A 14,396-nucleotide genomic window follows, 5' to 3' on the forward strand; every position below is an offset into this window, starting at 1 on the left:
GCACAACTATGAGCGGCTCAATGGAATTAGATTTCTTCTAAGTAGAAAAATTGGATTTGGATTTTATCTTTGTGCACTCCATCACAATATTTAGGTATTAAAAGGGCAAGAAAAAGAATGGCATTTTTGAGCTGAGTGGCCACAAATGAATGAGCACAAACATTTCAGTGTTGTAAATGACACTGAAGCTGATGAACGAAAAATAGTTTGTTGAAGATTTTATACCACTCATTCGTACTTTTTAAAAACCTGTGAAAAGAAATTTCACATTTTGCATTTTACTTATTGCAAAACTGTCGAAATTAAGAAAACACCACTATCCCTATCACATTTGCCACCTTTAACCAGTTTTACTATGGATAAAACGTTCAGTGTGGCAATTAGATTGGCTTTCAAACCCACAAAATCAAACAATAGCATCCAGCACACGGCAGCAAACACGTCATATTCAAAATGTCGTGTGTTTGGAAATCAACAGAAAAAGTGCAGCTTGGGTCTCATCTCATTCATTCACACTTGTCAGAGCTGTATGCCAACAGTTGTTGTTTTGCCTGCTCTCTGGAGTATTTCCATCATTATTTTGAGCCTTGTAAGTCCATTGTTAATGTTGGCTCCCATAAAAAATGTCAAATAAAACCCAAATGAAATAAAGAGGTGGCATGTAATGGAAACGCTCTGGTCATACTGTATGTCCTCTGAGATTACTCTGCACCAAGTATGTCTGCATGTACAAAGAACTGTGTATCAAACAAAGTATCAAAGTCTTGGCTTTTAAATACAGCCATTCATTTCAGTCTAAAATGGTGAAACAAATCCATTCATAGCCAGAAACACTGGACTATTAAAGGCATGACTTTAATCTTTGATGCCTGAGAGGTTAACTTCTTTAGAAAACTGGGCACTGATTTGGGCGTTTAGAGCTCCTAGGATCGGCAGTTAGGACAGAGAGGAGCAAATAAAGCACACAGAGGCTGGACTCCAATAACTTAACATCTATTTTCTGTGACCTTCTAAGTTGTGGAGCTCTTTTTGCGTTATTTTTTGATTCTGCAATGTTTAGTCTCTCACCGCTAAATTTGGATTGTTTTCCCCTTGTTGCAATACTTATTAGTCTAGATCCAAGCAAAGACTAATATCTAATTATAAATCTGAAATCTCCAAGAATTCATAGCTGATGCTTCTCCTTCAATAAGAGCCGCTATCATTCAGATAAGCAACGGAGCAATAAAATCCATTCTGTAATCTCAAATGTGTCAAGCTGCAGGTGATAAACCCACCTGAGCTTGAGACTGGAGCATCTTAGAAAATGTGGTCATCCATCCACAGTCTGTGACCTACACAGATGTTGCAAGCAGTAACTCAGGTTTGACTTAGAGGACATCCTTCCATATAATTAACAAGGTGACAGAACAATAAGGGTCCCAAGTAATGGACCTATTTTATGAAAGGCCGAATTTTTGTCATCACTGTTGGGTCAGTGGAAGCGGTGTAGATAAGCATTGATTACACGTTGCGTCCACTAATAAAATGTGGCTTTCTGTAATTTCGCTCTAACTACTCATGTATTGGCACATATACAGATCTTTTTATTTTAATATCCATGAGGATAGCAACTGCTAAGACTGAGGTAAATACTATCTCTGCTAAAGCAAGTCAGACAGGGGAAATATGAGCAGTTTGACAGGCTTTAGACAGATTGGGAGTTTAGCAGATTACCTAAATGACCTTATTTGGATGTAACCTAGAAAACTACCAGCTACATGATAAATGGTAAACGAACAGGGCCTTTTAACTTTTGTAGTTCGACAAAGTCTTTTTCACTCTTACAAATACACACCTGGAGTTGCCTTGCCAAAGACTTTCTGGCTTGCAGGGTTAAATGTCTTGTCTTTGGTAAATACAATTAACTTAAAAATCACTCCAGAAGCTGTGAGTTTTTGCAACAAATCATTTAGGCAATAATTTTACTGCTCATCTTCATTTCTCTGCCATGTGAATTCAGCCAAACCAGGGGTTTGTTTAAAGGGCACACGATTGACTACTGTTGTGCTGGTCAATACTTTTTCCCACTTTACAGCCATTAACTTGGTGAGCACAATGTCATTATATCCAAGAAAATCAATGACTAGATTTACAAAAAAGAGAAAGAGGAACTGCTAGTGGTACATAGCTGCTGACACTTGCCAAAGCCAAATAGGGGAATTAATCGGATAAGGAACTTTTACACTGGAAGAAAACTAAATATAAGCAATTCTATAAAAGGCAACAAAAACTTAAATCAGTTATTTGTCAGTGTGACCATTTACGTGACAGACACATGCACAGAGGGAATTATATTCAGTGATTTCAGACCAACTTTGTTGTATTTAGAAAATATGACTAGAAAATCAAGAATTGGATTCCAGCAACACAGAAAGGGGTTAAAAAACATAATAAAAAAAAAAAATAAATAAATAAATAAAAAATAGAAAATTTATAGAAGATACATTTAACACAATTCTACAAACAGCAGATTAACTGGTAACAGGTGAGGGTGTCAAGATTGGGTATAGAAGGAGCATCCACCAAAGTCTCAGCTTTTCCAAGCAAGGATAGGTGTGGCTCATCACTTTGGGCCAAACATATTGATCATGAAAATCACTGATCAGTTCAAAATAATATCTCAGTTGCAGAGAACTTTGGTCTTACAACATGTAGAGTGCATAATATTAAGAGGAGATTCAGGAAGTCCATGGAAATCCAGCATGAAAAACCGTTATGCCACTATGATCAATGTAGCCACACAGGCTCTGGGATGCCTTGGAAAACCATTGTCACACTACATAATCCATTGCTGCATCCAGAAACGTAACCTGTAACTATATTAGTCAAAGAGAAAGTCATATATGAACTCTCCAAAGAAATGGGATATGTTATTATAATGATACATGCCAAAGATGAGAAAGACCATCCAGGCTGTAACCAGCAAGAGGTACAAAAGCCACGATGATATGGTGGTGCATCAGTGTTCATTGTATGGATGACTTGTGTATGTGTCAAATTACCATTGACACAAAGGCATTCACTAGACATTTGTGGTTATTTTTATATAAATATTTATGTGCCACTATTCATACATCGCAGTGTGTAGGATTAACTGACTCAGGTCTAATTGTGCTATTAAACAGTATTAATTTAATTTAGCAAAATTAATAAAAAAAAGAAGTCTTAAGTTTGTACAAGGTTTGACAGCACTGGTGGGGCAGGAAAACACAGCCCCTTCTAAACAGACTGTTTAAGGTGAGACTGTTGTGCCTTGGTTGTGGCTTGCTGCTCTGTTTGTAAGGTACAGTGTGGAATCTAGGATTGAAGCTCATAGACTTTTGAGCTGCCAGTGGAGGCAGTAACTAGTCTGAATCAGTGTGTATGTAAGGAAGAGTTGGCAGGATGAAACACAAAGCTGTAGATACCGAAGCGAATGTCATTACTGAGGTGTTCCCACTGAAATGTGCTGTACAGTATCCATTTGGTCAGCTTGTTTGGTCACAGGACCTAAAATGGTCTCCCCACATTGTCACTATCCAGAAAAAGGCCCAGCAGAGGTTATACTTCCTGAGACAGCTAAGGAAGTTTAATCTGCCTAAGGAGCTACTGACCACTTGCTACTCGGCGATTATCCAGTCTGTCATCTGCACCTCCATCACTGTCTGGTTTGGGTCAGCCACCAAACGAGACAGGGCCAAACTGCAACAGACAATTAGGGCTGCAGAGAGGATTATTGGAACTGACCTCCCTTCCATACAGGACATGTACCGGTCCAGGGCCAGGAAAAGGGCAGTAAAAATCTCTGCAGACCCCTCACATCCTGGTCACAAACTGTTCAATCTCCTCCCCTCTGGCAGACGATACAGGGCACTGCTTGCCAAAACCAGACGACACAAAGACAGCTTCTTCCCCCAAGCAGTCACTCTGTTGAACACCCAGGAATAGCATTCCCACCCATAGTTTATATTTATAATCAATTCAACTCTTACTGTTCTGCATTTCTAATTTTTATTATTTCATGTTATTGTTGAGTGTTGTACTTTGTGAGTGAAGTTACCGGAGTCAAATTCCTTGTTTGTTTAATCAAACCTGGCCAATAAAGCTGATTCTGATTCTGATTGAATGAGCAAAGATAATTGCTGCATATAGGTTTGTTGCAATACAGAACTGTCTCTTTGTGAAAAGGGAAACTATCTCACAGCATTTTCTGCAGATGACATGAATTCCATTGGTTCATTTCATGGGACCTTAATTTCTCTTTTCTATATGTACATGAGCATGAAAAAAAACCCACGTCTTTAACTGCTGTGTCGCCATGGTACAACCTTCGAGGGATAAACAGGAAGCCAACGCAGAAGGGGCAAAAGCTGCAGTTTCCTAAACGGCCACTTGAGGATGGCCTTAAAAAACGAGTCAGTTCACGCAGGCCCCCTTTAAAAATGTCCAACTTTCAGTAGTAATCATCATGTTTACACCCTTAATCAAATGGTTTTAGCTGGCTTGTCCATTCATGCCAATTGTGTGAGTGTTGATTTATTTTTTAAGAACTCATCTGCCAGTGGAGATTAAACTTTCACCAAATGTACATTTTTAAATCCAGGTTAAAAACATTTCTTTTCTCATGTGTCTATGCATGAAATCTGCACAATATCTTTTAACTTATCTTGACTGTTGCTTGTTTTTAAATTAATTTAAATTATTTTATTTGTTTCTCTTTATATTCTTTTATGTATTTTTAATGCTTCTTCCACTCCTCGCTGCAATGCTTTTATTTTATGTAAAGCACTTTGAATTGTTTGTACATGAAATGTGCTATATAAATAAATTTGATTTGGATCTGCTTGAATTATATTCAGGCTTACACATTAAGTGAGTTATCTGTGCACTGTGTGGCTGAATTTTTGCTCTAATCTATTCCTTGCGCTACACTTCTGGCAGCAAAAACTTAGCAATATGATATCTAAACAATGAACCTGAGTCCTCAAAACTCTAGTGGCTACATTCATCCTTTATATACAGCCCGATTATACCCAGATCTGGCTACAGACACAATGCCCCGTTAGGACGTGTTCCAGTTGATTGTTGTCTGCAGATAAAAGGTATGCCATGCATGTACCCAACAAATCGAGTCAATGGACAAGTCTGAGGTCACAATAAATTTCCAGATCCACACAGAGCCATGTGCATTCTCTGATGATAACATTTGCTTCATCCCTACCAAACCACACACACTCTCCACATTACTTTGAAAGCTGTGCTGTATGTCACACAAAAAAGGCCCAATTTGTGTCCATTAGCACAAAGAGCCTATATTGATTTTCATTTATATTTTATCATGGGACCAGGCTGGTACAGAAGGGGTGAGGGAAAAAAAAAAAAAAAAAAAGGCAAAAAAAAGCAGCAGAAGCAGACTAACTGACATGAGACAATACTGAATATCAATGTCGTAATTTTTTTTCCAGGTAAAAAAAATTGTAATAATTCACCTACTAATGAAATTATCAGTGATACTTTTGTAATATACAACCCAGGCAAAAATCATGGAATCACCCCACTTGGATCTTTATTTTTCAGCTGAAGTAGAAAAAAAATGATGGAAACGTTAACCATAGAAATCTGTGAGCACTTTGTTGCATCCCCTCTGGCTTTTCGGACAGCTTGAATTCTTACAGGCTTGGATTTCACAAACAAAAATTTACGATTCACCACTTATTATCACTCTCATCCAATCATCTACAGTCCACGACTGCCTCTCTATAGGCCACTATAACCTTGCTTTCTTCCATTTAGGTGTCGTGATAGTTTACGTTTGGCTTTTCTGGAGGTAAATTCCATTACCATCTTCCGGTTTTGTAGTATTTGGTCCCCGACATTAGCTCCTGTTTTTGCCCATTTAATTTCTTTTGTTGTGTATTTTCTTTTTCCAAGACCCACTGCTTTGAGTTTTCTGGTCCTGACGCTTTGATGTCTTCCATGGTCGACCTGTATGTTTCCCTTTTTACAACGTTCCTGTTTTCTTTGTACTTGCTCCAAATTTTAGATGCAGCTGACTGGTAACAACCAACAACTTTTGCCTCACACTCCAATTGAATTACCTTCTTGAAGGATCCTTTTCATTGTTTCCACTGACAAGGGCCATGTTTCCTGCCAATCAGCTAGGTGAAACAGATCTGCAAGAACTGCAGACCTCTTTGCAGATTTACCCTTGCGCAGGTATTTGTTTTGGAAATACATACTTTTCTTCTCCATCTAAAAATATGCAAAACAAATAATAATCGTTTTTTTCTTACAAAAAAAAAAAAAAAAATCGCACAATAAACAATGACACCTCTGATAAAGATAACATTTTAATTTGGTATCAATTTATTTTTACAATTGGCATCATTCAATACTTACTGGGAAAGGCACATATAATTTCCCAGCTACATTCGTAGAGGTCAGAGGTCAGGCACCCCTGGAAGGTGATGGGTATTTTTGTGCATCACTGCAACCTAAAGGCTGGACGCTGTGAACAGTAAAAAAAAATAAAAAAATACACAAAGGACATCCAAACACTAGACGTAAGCTTGTGAGGCAGTTCTCCTGAGGGCAGTCTGAATGCTGAACAAAACATCTGCAAATTCTGAGCACTGACGAGATTTCTTGGTCTTTTTTTTTTTTTTTTTTTTTTTTTTTAACTTAAACCCGTGAGTCTTGATTTATGTAGAAAAAGTTATTTCCCAATAAATCAAAAAATCTCAGCCAGGAGGATTCAATTATTTTTTTCTTTTCTTCAGCCATTTGAGAAAAGCTTCTTATCAAAGCTACTAAATGAACACATTCTTTACAAATTATATCTTATTTATCCAATGTTTTGTCTATTCAAAGCTTGTTCACTACATGACTCACTGTGTAGTTGCTTAAAAATGTAATGCTATGATCCTTGATGAATTTCACTGTGCATTCCAATCGTTCAAATGCAGAAGCTGACAGATAGTTGAAGCTATCCTCTGCTTGTGGGCCACATGCCGACAAATTGAATGTGACCGTGTTACATCTCAGATGTTCTCAGTAGCTGGCTGTGGTTTAGACCTCACATTACACAATTTATAAGGCCAAAAAAAGGGGATGAATATTTAGTGAGAAATATATAAAATACATTTTAATAAGGCTTCTATCACTGCAAGAGACAAAACCCGTTCACAACAGGCAGGTGATGCAGAAATGTGGTGTGGAGCTGTGTGCAGCGCTGCAGTAAAGAGAACCGCAGAAGGCACATGAATCAAAAAGAAAAAAATTAAGTGGGTGAAAGAAAACGTGATGAAAGAAGTGTGCAGGGGTGGTGGTGGCAGTGATGGTGGTGGTGGGGTGGGGTCGCATTTGCGTCAGAGCCAGAGCCAATGAAGTCAGAGATGGGGCAGGCTCGAGCAGGAGATGCTGTTACTGCCACTCAACAGCACCCGCTTGGGCTTCTTGTCCTCCACATCACAGAGCTCGCACAAATTATACCTGCTGGAACGTCTGTCACACACATACACAGTAAAATGTAATTTATGTGCATTACACACATACTCTGCAACATTGACAGACACTGAAATTAGCTCGGCAGCAGATGTATTTTATAGCCCTCAGAATGAAACATCAGGGAACGATTTCCCTTTGAGTTTTTGTGTAAGGAAAAAATACCTGAAATTGTTGGCGTTTTTTGAAACATTTTCTCAAAAAGCAACAATGATCCTTACAATAGTGTTTACTCTTTAAATAGCATCATGCCGAACAACGTCAAGCTCATGATTATTCATTCAAGTAAATGCAGCATATAGGCTGATAACAATTCCAGAGCCAAATGGCTGCCACAGGATGCTAATACAGCAAAGGAAACAGAGTTTTGTTGTATTAAAACTATATTGCCAGAAAATGAAATACACTTTCTGAGGATTTGCTCTAAAGTGTGCTTAAACTTGAACTGGTTAAACGGAGCTATTTTTGAAAATGCACATTTGCTAACTTGCTAAAAAAACAAACAAAGGCAATACCAGAATAAAAAACGATGATCAAACAAATGAAGACATGTTATCTTTTTTTTTTCTGTCTCTGAAATGCATCGAGCCATGCTTACACAGAACACTTTCACATTCACACATTCAAATCCTGTTTTCAGATTAGCAGTCAGTGGGTTTTTTTGACACCCCTTCTGACCTAGATTATTACGTCCGTAATTCTAGAGGATGATGATGAGCATGTGGTCAGAGATCTGTGGGGGAGGGGGAGACAGAAGAAAAAAACCCACAACAAAGCAAACGGTGCTCGCCGGCTTTGTTGACGTCAGGCAGCGGTGTAAAAATGCTTCACTGAGCAATCTTGTAAATCTGCAGGAAACACAGGAAGTCAAACGAGCCTCTTCAGATGTTCCCATGTCTCGCAGGTAGCTGAGCTTTAAAGGTCTGCAGATGATTTTCATTTATATTTGAGCTAAAACAGATTGTAGATTCTGGCTTTTTGTGCTGCAGCAGCAGCTGCAGCTCTGCCGGCAGGAGTCACATCCTATAGGTGATGACGCAAGCAGGAGACATGAGCCGTGACCTCATCGACTCCCTATCAAACCATCACACAGCTCTCTACCTCACACACACACACAAACTGGTACACATGAGTTACTACTGGCTTTACAAGGGGCAACCGCCCTCCTTTTAGTGCTGTACGACGCTGCTTGTTCAACACACACATGGGGCCATGCTAACAATGCCTTGGCCAAAAGCATACCTTGTAACAAACAAACAGAGCATTGGGTCATTCCCTATACACGGTGTGTATTCTTGTGACAATGTACAGTGAGTGTGTGTGTGTGTGTTTACAGTGTTTGACCCCGCTTCTTGTGCCAGCATAATCTTAAACACAACAACGCAGTTCACAGCATCTAGAAAATTTTACAAATAATTTTTCTATTCTGTCTGTTGTCGTTTGTTTGATGATTGTTCATGACAAAAAAACTTTTATGCGATTTAAAGATAAGGAATTATTATTATTATTACTATTATTGCGATGATCTGCAAACAAAAAAAGTGCGGTTAAACTCTTTAACTAATATTTATTTGTCATATAGGTTAAATTGTTAAAAAAAAAAAAAGTAAATATTGTCTTTCGCAAATGAAATTTTTTTTTTTTTTTTTTTTTTTTTTTAAATTGCAATGCATTGTTTTGCTTTCATGGTATTCACTTCCTGTCAGTGTTACGAACTATGTGTTGAAAAAAAAAAAAAAAAGACAAGTACCCGTTAATGCAAAAGTAAAATAGTATGTGTTGTACGAGTTTAAAATAAATCTTCAATCTTTGCCTCAGATAAGCCAAATGACTTCAAATATAATTTAATAAAGGGAGATAAAAGAATTTGGGTACTGGCTGGGGAGCAGGGCCGTTTGTTGCTATAGGCGAACTGGGCGAATGCTTAGGGCCCCCTAGCCACCAGGGGGCCCCAAAGCTGCATGTTCAGCCTCATCTGAGGAGAATTAAAATGTCCTGTATTTATCTGTAGATATCTCATGTGTTTATTACATCCCTTATATTCTTAAAAAAATAAACATAGGATATAAATAAAATAAACTGCAAAGAGGAACTGTTGCTTTTGTGGCACTATTAGGTCATATTTGTTGGACAGCACTGTCACACATTGGGTGGCGTAGCGGGCTGCCGACAGGTATGACGGTAATGATCTACCCATCATTGCCCCTTAGCGAGAAAAGTAAACAAGACAAACACCGTAATGGCATCAAACAGAAGTTATATTAGTGGCGCGGTAAAACAGAGGAAGAAAAACGGTCTAAGGATAAAGGTAAGGCATGTGTTGGGTGATGTGGGATGGATAGCTGGAGGTGTAACGTTTTGTCTGTTTATTTGTCCTGCTAGCCTCGGATAAATGTTATGTAGCTGGCTAGGATTTGTTCATTATAAACTCGGCTTTAGTGTTTGCTTTATAAAAGTTTTCTTATTTAAAATTAAAATGTTACATGTGAATGAACAGTCTGTCCTGCCATGGGAAGGACTGACTGACTCCAGACCTGTTTATTCAGATTCTAGCAGGGATGGATGTTGTTGTCCTGCTCTGTCATTGTTCAGTGGAAGTTGTCTCTCAGATATTTGACATTATTTTAGCATTACTTAGGATTAATTTACTAAGTTTGGTGTGTAATTTATAGGCCTCTAATTAGAAGTGTGCTACTGTTTATAATTAAAGAAAATATTTTAAAGGTTTGTTTTTTAAGTGATACACAAATATTAGGCATCATGTTGATTATTTGAGAATATTGTGGCAGTGGATAATTTTTCTTAGTTTTATTACTTTAACTAGTACAATGTGTAAATTAATGCAGAAACTTCTTAAAAGCGGCAACTTTATAATTGGGTACAAGCTTTAAAGGGACGCTGTACATTACAATGTTTAATATTTTTTAAAAACACTCTAAATCTGTTTTATTTATTGATTGTTGTTCTCTTTGTATTATAGTTTTTTTATTAGTTTAACTTGCCTGAGTGGTTCAACTTAAGATGTTTAATTTGAACTGTAGCCTTGTTTTGCTCATAAAGTGTAATAGATCTTAGGGTACCATCTAAAGGATTAGGAATCTCTTCATTGTAGTTTGACAAACTAGGGGCCCCGAAACAGCATTTTGCTTACGGCCCCCACAAAGCTAGAAACGGCCCTGCTCGGGGAGGCTGAGTGGCACAGGGCTGCCTGCAGCCTTCATCAGAAACCAAACAAAGTCCATATGAATCACAGGTGAGAAATATGGGTGCTGACGTACAAGCCTGTCGGCCTCAGTGCACAGCAGATATCTGCACGGGCCAAGCAGCCAGACATCAGGTCTGAATGTTTACTGATAACACACAGACACAGTCCCAATCCATTCATGAACTTAAGGTACTTACAGACACACACACACACACACACACACACACACACACCATCACCCTAGCCTTGTCTTTTACTCGTACTTTAATCTGAAACACTTCATCTATGGCCATTTCCGGAGCTGAAAGATTTCCTTCATTGCTCAAGTTAAAACTCAAATAGGTTTAAGCTTGTTCGCCACTGTAGTGAATTTGAAAAGTGATAAATGCAGTCTGATGGAACAAAATTATTTCACTTAATGAAATGCAAGGAGGAAAGGGGGGAGGGGGGTCTCTCATAAATCAGTTATTTTTCAAAAAATCTTTCTGTAGTCCTTAGGTCTGAAAATAAAAAGAACGATAAAAGACATATTGTAATATTAAGTTGCTGATTGTCCGCTTTGTGTTTACCTGATGCAGCTCCCTGCATTTCATCTTTATACTTTAGCCCCTCCTAGTGTCTGCCTGCACGAGGACACAGAGGGAAGAATCTGCAGACTATCAACAAATTAAACACAATTGAAAGGCTAGACTTGAAAGAGAAAAAAATCCAGACAAAAAATATCAGTATTATGAAAGATGCATTTTTGGCTCTTTCCGAGTAAATCTTGGTGTGCACCACTGTGATCTGCAGTACACATTAAGACCACTAGGAGGCCTTCTTTTACAAGTCGAGCTTGTTCCAAACCGCCTGCAGACACAGCCCTCAAAGACAGAGGCTGTGGGCTGCTGTGCATCTTTGTCTGAGGAGAAGAGCATGAAGATGTGTATGTGGTTTAAGCACTAAGTGCTTTATGACGTCAAAAGGGCTGCACACAGCTGTGGCAGCCTGTGCTGCACTTCCACACACTATTAGCAAGGTGGGCACAAAGCCAAGCTAAAGAGACACACATGGTGTGCTGCTGGATCGAGTGCTAATGTATGATGCTGCAGAGGTGCCACAGTTTAATCTATGAGCACTAACCATTCTATGGGATGGGGAACTATGCTCTCAACAGTCTTAAATTCAACATAAAAATGTTCCTGGCCTTTTCTGCACCGATCTCCTGTTTTATAGGGAAACAGGTTTTGGTGTTTCTGTGAAAGGAAGCCATTTTATAATGTTCCTAAGGATGCAATATCACTGAGGTGGAGGCGCCATCATTGTGACGAATGAGAGAATGTAGTGTGAAAAGCATTTGCTCTAATGGCTGTGACACATCAATAAAAAGAAGAGAAAAAATATTTTAAAATCCCGTGACATATTAATCAGTCACCCACTTAAAAGAGATCTGCTGATTAAAGCTTTTGATCAATCAGCCAAGCTTGTACAAAAACCTTTTTATGAACCATAGTATTGATATTGAGCATATCATATCACATGACATGCATCATATAAATATAAAATGGTGCCGTTTGTGATGTAAACAGTGCTGCTTTTAAAAATAAACAGTAAAAATTAAAAAAAAAAAATCATCACACAAGTCTGCAGTGCCCCGCAGCTCCATAATCCCTTTGAACATTTTTGCTGTTAGATTTATATTACAATATAAAAGAAGCATTGTTCAATCATTCTGACTTATTCCAACCAGACTTTTTTTTTTTTTTTGCCATGAGACTGCTGCTGAAAATTGGTCAGAAGCTAAATCAAGTACAGCTGACAAAAAAAATAAACAGAAATATAAATACATTGTGTGTTACAGTAACTAGCTTGACTTCTTCACATTGCTGTTTCACCAAGACCATTGGGAGGAAATCAAACTGTAACTAGAGGAGCAGGTCATTTGCACAGCTGAGGGCTGTTAACCAGCTGTGGCGGTGGGTGGTGGGGGCTGGAGTGGGCACCCAAGAGTGGCCCTGTAATTGGCAGGTCCGGACTGCACACTAAGAAGCAAGACAAAAACTGCTTTGTGGTCCTTATATGAATATCAATGCCTTCGCCTCTACTCCTCCTCTCTTGGCCCTACTGTGGACACCTGAGCGAACAAAAAAAAAACGATCTCCATGAAAAATATACGAGCTGGAGGACTTAAATTCAGCAGTGCATGGATAACATAAAAGCAACACAGTGACGAGAGTTCGTTTTCAGGTTCTGTTCCAGATAAACGAATATATGCAGAAGCCATTTAGTTTGAACAAAACATATCAGCTTCAGGATAGGTTTGTTGACAGCATTTAGGATACTGAATTTTTTTCTCAGACCTTTGTCTAGTTCCTGAACAAATAACTACCATTTCAATAAAAGACCTAAGATATAACATTTTAGTTGAAAATTTGATATTTCTTTAACAGTGTGCTTGCATTGTTGTACTAATGCCGCATCAAAGCATCCAGGATGGCATTTCTGAGTGGGAGGAGTTCAGTGGGTGTGTACCCCCTAAGTAGTCACAGATGCCATGCACAGTTGGAGAAGGAAGCTCCCGGCTCTATTCTGTGATAGCCAAGGGAAACTCTCATTCAGGCATGGGCCCAAAAAGATACGGAGCCAAATGCTGCAAACGCTGCACTGCAAACAGGTCGCATCTTTAATGCATATGTGCAGTTATGAGGAAACATTATATTCATTTAAAGTCATTCACTACGCCCATGGGTTTGTACTGATGTAACAGAGGATTGGTTCATTTAAGTCACAAACATATACCCCTGTTCTCAAGAGGTGAATGAAACTTTATTTGTAGTGCTCAGTCTTTAGAAAACTATATATAAAACTACAGTTATGGTGAAATGAAATCCATGTTTTCACACACAAACTGTGTTGAATCTCCCCTCTCATGTGTGGGTTCAGTCACGTTAGCTTAATGAGGTTAAGACTCCCACAAAGTACTTCCAGTCCCAAAACATGCTTGTTAGTTTAAATGATACTATTTAATTGACCATAGGAGTGAGGGTGGGTATGCATTGCTGTTTTTCTCATTTCATTTGTGAAAGACTGGCGGCCTGTCCAGCGTGTACCCTACATCTTGCTCAGTGCTGGCTGGGTTAGGCTTGTGGTGCCCACGGCCTTTAAAAATTGCATTAATTCTTGTCTCTCATCCACAACACTTTTAAAATTTTGTTTGACTTTTTTTGTTAATTTGTTCTCACTCTGTGTAGTTTTATTTGCACTCCCTGACTCCAATCAAAATGACTGAACTCCAATAGAAACTCTCACAACATTAGCTTACTGGACTTACGACTCCCACTAAATCTGCAAACGACACAAAACGTCTCACAGAAATGAAAGACACCTCCCACTGAACTACATCGCTTTCAAAATTGTGCTTGGTGTTAGAAGTGACAGACACAATTTTATTCTGCACAAAGGAAATTATTTTAATTTCATACCCATTTCACAAATGACCAGATCAACTGTGTTAGCAACCAACTGCAAAACAAATCTGAAGGGAACTTTTGAAATGTTGCTTCATATAAATGCTCTTGCTTCCGTTACCTGGTGTGGAGTGAGTAAACCAGGCTGTGTAGTTTTTCATCATAGGTTAAGATGTGCATGGCTGTCGCTAGCCAGAAAAACTTCACAGAAGGAGATATAA

The sequence above is a fragment of the Odontesthes bonariensis genome, chromosome 2 (assembly GCF_027942865.1).
Source record: "Odontesthes bonariensis isolate fOdoBon6 chromosome 2, fOdoBon6.hap1, whole genome shotgun sequence".
NCBI classification, from domain to species: Eukaryota; Metazoa; Chordata; class Actinopteri; order Atheriniformes; family Atherinopsidae; genus Odontesthes; species Odontesthes bonariensis.